We start from the raw sequence: 7,424 nt of genomic DNA on the forward strand, positions 1-7,424 counted from the left end.
CGTTGAACTGTAAGCGTAAACGAATGACATCATTCGTTGATATATGAAAACTGCAGTCGTAATACAATCGTGTCATTTGATCTATCAGTTACACTGCCATTGTAATTAAAGCTTGTGGTGAACAAAGAAACTACTGTAACATAGCTTCGCCTGTTATAATGTTCCTGAATAAAGCATAAATATCAGTAGTACAGACAAAAGTAATCCACAAGAAAGTGAAGCATGGGAATCATAGAGACCTTTTTGACATAAAGGAATTTTATGCAACTTGACTTCGAAGTGTTTTGCCGCATATCATGGTGATATGATAGGCTATTTATAGTATGCCATTGATAAATAAGGGTCGAGCAAAGCACTAACTACAACAAGCGATATATCAGCACGTCAAAAAACAGAACCTTGTAAAGTTTGATACAGGGGCTTAGGTAGTAAGGCACATCTCCATGACTGGCATGGCCACAAAACCGAATACACTACAAGTCGATCAAAATACGGTATACTATGGAAGTTGTGCATAAAGACACTTCCAGGAAATAACAAAGCAATGACGTCATACGCAAAGTGACGCTGCAATCGCATTGTTACAAAGTATAAGCTACAGTATTTTCATTTATGAAATACGTTTATCATCCAACCAAGTTTGCCATTGCCAGAAAATGTCACCAATTGACAAAACTCCAGTAACAACCGTAGAGCACAAACTATTTTTTTGCTAAACTTACAATTCACGGCGATATCTAATAAGCTTTCAAATATTCAGTAAAGTCATACATTTTTTTGTACTTCGTGTTTAAATTGTGAATTTTTAAATGCTACCTCATCAGATACGCTATTGTAAGCCTGTTCGGGAAGAGCAATGAAGCAAGGATGCCATTTATAGGCCAATTTAAATTATTGTCGATGCTGTGAAACAAAAACTTAAGTTGGTACTGTACAACCCACAGTTACGACTTCCAACCGGGACCAAGAAAAGTGCATATCATGGCATATAAACTCGGGGACATTTTTTCGCCGCCCACGTGTACATCAATAACTATCACGGTTTCACTCTGGCTAAAGTGTCTAAATTTATTGATACCTATATATGCATTCTTGTCATTCCAGTGACTGAGTACAAACCAGTTAAATCACCGTATGCAACCGTAAAAGTTTGGGTTATTAGTGACGTCATGACAGGAATGAATGAAGCAATTTCGAATCAGATCGAATTGGGCTTAGTATTTACTGTATACAGATTTTCACAAATCAAATAATCCATTTGATAAAATTCGGAAGTGAAACTTAAATTACACCAAACTGTAAGAGTGATACCTTGCCACAGTAAACCAATGTTTCAAAAAATTTGCAAATCGATTTTTAATGAGTTTCTCAGTCTAAACATTCTTGAGATAAAATTTATAATGAGCAGAAACCAAATGTTATAGACATATGTATGCACAGAATATATACAATACAATGTAAAATTCTTTGTGAAGTTATGCACTAAAAGAGTGAAACAAATATCCTCAGAAAACTCATTTGAAAGAAACACTGCAAAAACTGACTTTGAAAGAACTTAAAAAAAGAATGTTTCTCGGCAGCCGATTTGTAGCAAGAATTGACAGCGATAGACACGTGTTTCGCCCATGAGGCTGGGCTCATCAGTATCGCACCGTATTCTAGCCACAAATTTATTCGACCGCCGCTTTACCAGTCAGTAAGATGTTCTGTACCACTTAAGAAAATAGCCAAATTTTCCATCACAGCAATAATATTATATAATGTATATTGTATATAGTACAGTATATACCTTTATTAGGTTGATAATATGCCACCCATACCATGAGTGATGACTTGATATAAGCATACTCATACAATACATGACATCATGACTAAAAAAAACCCAGTATTATTGACAAATTCATTTAAAATTGAAACCTGATTTGATCTCAAACATTGTAATAACGTAATATCTATTTATTGTGTATTAAAAAAAACTATTGTTGTTGCAATATAACAGGTAAAGTTATAAAAACCATTGTTATTTTTCGAACAGATTTGAATCATATGTTAAACATAAACATAGTGAGTGAACAAAGCCTACGCTGATATTTTATAGACTGTACAACCAAATATTAATAAACCTTTTTGAAGCAATATATCATAAACACAGTGGGGTACACAACAAACTCAAGCATTGTCAATAACAAAACAGTGTCACAGTCACTTTACAAACAAGAACTACAGAAAATAAGGAGTGGTGTTCCTGTCTGGGATAACTCGCATATCATCAGGTACAGCTTTGAACAGTTTAGCTTCTTTATCATCTTTTGAACGAATGACAAGGATTGCTGCAATATTCCCACAACGGTAGCAATAATTAGGTGCTGACCACACAGTGACTAATTTTTCACCAAACATGTATTTGTAGCCTTCATGCACCAACTGATGTGCTCTACAAACAAGAGATAGTCCATTGAGATGCACAAATTCATCTATAACTTTGGCTCCAAATAACCATCCTGCACCACGTGGAGAAATTGCCCATGTATCAACATCTTCAGGATCAGACCACACTAAATCACAAAAGGCACCTTTATGTGGTATCTCCTGTTGGCGATCGATCGTTCGAATTTGATCAAGGGTCTTCACATCTGGAGACAAACCTCCATGGACACAGAGAATGGTAGAATCAATTATGGCAGCAATTGTAAGAAGGTCAAATACTTTAGTACAGTATCTCCATGCATTGGCATTTCCATATTTGGTCATGCACTCATCATAAAAACCATAAACTTGTGTAATTTGTCGACTCTCATGGTTTCCTCGAAGCAAAGTTATCTTGTCAGGCCACTTTGCTTTCAATGCAAGAAGATAAGTAAGGGTTTCAAGACTATAATAGCCACGATCAACAAAGTCTCCCATGAAAACATAACTAGTTTCTGGTATTTCATCTCCATTTCGAAATAGTTCAAGAAGGTCATAAAATTGGCCATGAATATCTCCGCACACAGTAATAGGCGTGGACACTGGTTGGACGTTGGATTCTTCCAAAAGTAAATCACAAACACAGTCACACAGCTTTTTAAGTTCAAACTCTGGGAGATATTTGCACTGCTTTGCAGTTTCAATGATCTTCTCTAAATCCAAAGGAATCATTTTGGAGACTTATCTTAGTTGTTTTTGTTTTTTAATACTTGCTTCTATAAAATAAATTCAATATCTTTTTACATGGCCTACTCAACAGAATATATTTTATTGCATTTTTTATAGTATTAAAAGATGTGAACACACGTCAACATACTAAAAATGTGGGACCTGGTGTTAGGGTTACCAGAACCAAATTTCAAAAAATGCCAAATGTACGTAACCAAATCAGGGAAATAAACACCAAATGTTATTTTAACCGCTTGAGGACAACAGATATTTTTTATTTCGCTTAGCTTACAGGATGGGATTAATTTCAGATAAAACCTTCATTTTTACTGTAATTTTGTTGCAAAATGGTCTTTTAGTTCGGTGGTTTTCCCAGTGCACAACATAATAATGTTGCCAATATTAAAACAAAGAATTGCTGAAATTTTTGTGTACCTGTACATAAATGGCACCCGTTTTTTTGTCAACAGACAAATGCCCATATTCATGTCATCAGTCTTACTGCAAAAGTTTTGTAGCGCGTATGTGTAGGTCATTTGTCAATAAGTGGTTAAGGGAGTCAATCAACAAAAAAGTGACTTTGTCAGATAATGTTGTTGGATGCTTTTTTTTCAATTTAAAAACAACATATATTTACCGGTAGTAGATGTAGAAGGAGCAATCTACCCGATATAATTCAGGGGGCATGCATTCGTACTTACTCCAAAACAGTGAGGATTGTGTTATGCTAACAATACCGATGTTGCCTCGACGATAGTCATGAAGACTTCGGAATGGCCCGTTTCGGCGAGTCCGATTCGACTAGTCCGATTCGGCGAGTTCCCTATTCGGCGAGTTTTTGAAACTTTTTAAAAGGAAATTATCGGGTACCGTAGCCTAATTACAATTGCCGTTTTTACATCGTTTTAACGTCGCTAAACGTTGAAATCGTGCAGAAAAGAATAAAAAGAAAATGTTTGAACTATTAAATTAAAATTCGTCATGTCAGTTCAGTTGTTTTTATTTTTGACCATCATATCAAAAACGATACACGTCAACATAGCAAAGGTAGAAGAGACAAAACACGAGCGTTAAAACGTGCTTGAATTCGTTATGTCAGTTCAGTTATTTTTATTTTTGACCATCATATCAAAAACAATACACGTCAATATAGCAGAGGTAGAAGCGACAAAACGCGAACGTTAAAACGTGCTTGAATTCGTCATGTCAGTTTAGTTGTTTTTATTTCTGATTATGATATCAAAAACAATTCACGTCAACATAGCAAAGGTGTAGAAAAAGGTAGAAGCGACAAAACGCGAACGTTAAACCGTGCTTGTGACCGAAGTAAGTTACTGAGTTGAAAGAAATTTGGCAAGGTTGCATCACCTTCAGAAAAATTTAAGATATGAAGGAAAAATAAAACGAAGAAAATGTTACAAAAAAAATAATGTTTATGTCTATAAGTTAGTACTTTTGAATAGTTAAAATCATAGGCGCCTAACTATTTTTTTGGCCATGGGGGCGAAAGCGTGTTTCATCAGCAGCAAGGTAATTTCGGCGAAATGTCACGCAGATGGATGACGTAATTATGTCGTCACACTAGGATTGCTTTTATTGCCACACTCGGAGTTATCGCTACATTCGACCTACCGTTAATTATTATAAACAAAGCTCGACCAAAACACATGCTATGCGTCTGCGTTGGCTAGCGGTTGATGGACTGCGACTCTTTAAGCTAAGCACAACATAAAGTTTAGCAACGAACTAGATTTATTAGCATGAAACAAGAGACGAAAAGGTTTACTAAAAGGTATACTGTAAATGGAATGAAAATACTAACTTGATCATATGCTTGAAAATATACCTGTTGAAAGCAAAATCATTCATGTTTACATCAATTCAACAGCACGTCACCTTTAATAAATTTAAAAGTTGCTGACATCCGTAAACAGCCCTTGAAAAATAGTTACAGAGAGACGTTTGATTAAGTTTTCGACTTGACATTGCTCCCTTTTCACTACAATATCGCAACTTATGGCTGACCAGCTTTCAAGTTCCAATTCGCTGTACTGTAATACGCCCGTTTTCGTGTTGCAGATGAAACAAAAGATGCGCATATTCCCCGCCTTTGATCGGGTTTCTATGGCAACGGACGTGTGTGCGCCATGCAGTTTGCGCGAGTCCGTTGTTGTGTTGATTATGCCGCTTGTGCGACTGTGGGCAGTGCGGTTTGTACCAGCCCTTGTTACGTTGGTTAGTGGTAACCTCGGGCCGAGACTTCAAGTTCATTTTCACAGCAACCGATTCACTGCCGCGACAATTCTCTGCAGAGGTTTCGACTTTCGAAACCTCTGCAGAGAGGTTTCGAAAGTCTGTTTGTCAGCGAGGCTGTTTGCAAGCGCATTAAGTTAAACGCACGCTGCGTCAACGTAGCAAATTATGTTGTTTTTGGGTGCATTCAACATCTGATGACATTGAATCGACGCAAAATGGTAGATTTTTGCTATGTCACAGGCAGCAAAATCAGTCATTTTTACATTGATTCAACGTCTGCAGACGTTAAATCAGCATTTAAGTCTGCATTTAACGTCTGCAGACGTTGAATCAATGTAAAAATGACAGATTTTTTTGTCTGGGGTGGGATTGTAGCATCGCTACTCGTTCTAGTGATTATATTTACTGCGAAGCTGTTGCGGTTTGCATTTAAAAATGTTTTTCTGCTGCCGATCGCTAGTTCATCTATTGTTTTATGTATCCATGCCGCATAAAAAGTTGCTCCCACGCGGAAATATGTGTGGGGGCCTGGCCCCCACGGCTTAGGCGCCTATGGTTAAAATGATTAGTTTGGATCAACAAATGTGCGACCTACACTCCTACAGCTTAGATTGAAAGGGGAAACATTCACGTTGAAATTGAGAAACATTCACAGAAGCCCTACGATACGTTGCATTTTTAAGATAATGTATTCAGACGTTGAATCAATGTACAAATGAAATGTTATGTTAAATGGGTTCTTGGAACAAATCGTAGGGCTTCTGTGAATGTCTCTCAGTTTCAAAGTATCCTAGTCAGCAAAAGCTCCCTTTTCTACACGATTTCAACGTTTAGCGACGTTAACACGATAGGCCACACATTTGTTTAGCCTTTTCATTCTGTTACTACAATGTAACAATGAACTATGTTCTTGGAACAAATTTTTGCTGGTTGGGATAACTAGGCTACGGTACCCGATAATTTCCTTTCCATCCAAGCTGTAGGCCACACATTTGTTGGTCCAAACTAATCATTTTAACTATTCAAAAGTACTAACTTATAGACATAAACATGATCTATTTTTTTTTTTTTTTGGAACATTTTCTTTGTTTTATTTTCCCTTCATATCTTAAATTTTTTTGAAAGTGTTGCAACCGTGCCAAATTTCTTTCAACTCAATAACTTACTTCGGTCACAAGCACGTTTTAACGTTCGCGTTTTGTCGCTTCTACCTTTTTCTACACCTTTGCTATGTTGACGTGTATTGTTTTTGATATCATGATCAGAAAGAAAAACAACTGAACTGACATAACGAATTCAAGCACGTTTTAACGTTCGCGTTTTGTCGCTTCTACCTTTGCTATGTTGACGTGTATTGTTTTTGATATGATGGTCAGAAATAAAAACAACTGAACTGACATGACGAATTTTAATTTAATAGTTTAAACATATTCTTTTTATTCCTTTCTGCACGATTTCAACGTTTAGCGACGTTAAAACGATGTAAAAACGGCAATTATAATTAAGCTACGGTACCCGATAATTTCCTTTCAAAAATTGCAAAAACTCGCCGAATAGGGCACTCGCCGAAAAGGGCTCTCGCCGAATAGGGAACTCGCCGAATCGGACTAGTCGAATCGGACTCGCCGAATAGTAGCAGACCCTGAAGACTTATCCAATCAACAAATGTTTCTTGGCAGTAAAATGTACCAAATATTGTGGGCGAAAGACACATGTTCCAGTTGTTCTACCTATGAAAGCAAGCTTATCACTATCGCACCAGCAATTCATGCCACAAAGCTCTCAACCGCTGTTGCACCACTGATGAGGCAAGTTTCATGAGTGAAAAATGTGTGTATTGCTGTTAAATCTCGCTAAACTAGATTATTGAAAAGCATTTGTTGGTACCGCGGTAACAAAATATATTCCAATACCGATTGGGTTTTGCAGACCTCTAGACCAGTGGTTCTTAACCAGGGTTCGACTGCGACGAAACTGTTTCAGGGGTTTGGCGAACATCCTCTGAAACATTAACACACGGCATACTGAATAGT

The 7,424-nt window shown here is 37.0% G+C and overlaps 1 pseudogene; it reads right to left on the reverse strand.

The window, feature by feature from the left end:
- Positions 1-2,220: 2,220 nt before the first annotated feature.
- LOC145772496 (serine/threonine-protein phosphatase 6 catalytic subunit pseudogene) lies at positions 2,221-3,138 on the reverse strand (annotated as a pseudogene).
- Positions 3,139-7,424: the final 4,286 nt, after the last annotated feature.

The sequence above is a fragment of the Aplidium turbinatum genome, chromosome 1 (genome assembly GCF_918807975.1).
Source record: "Aplidium turbinatum chromosome 1, kaAplTurb1.1, whole genome shotgun sequence".
Lineage (NCBI taxonomy): Eukaryota > Metazoa > Chordata > Ascidiacea > Aplousobranchia > Polyclinidae > Aplidium > Aplidium turbinatum.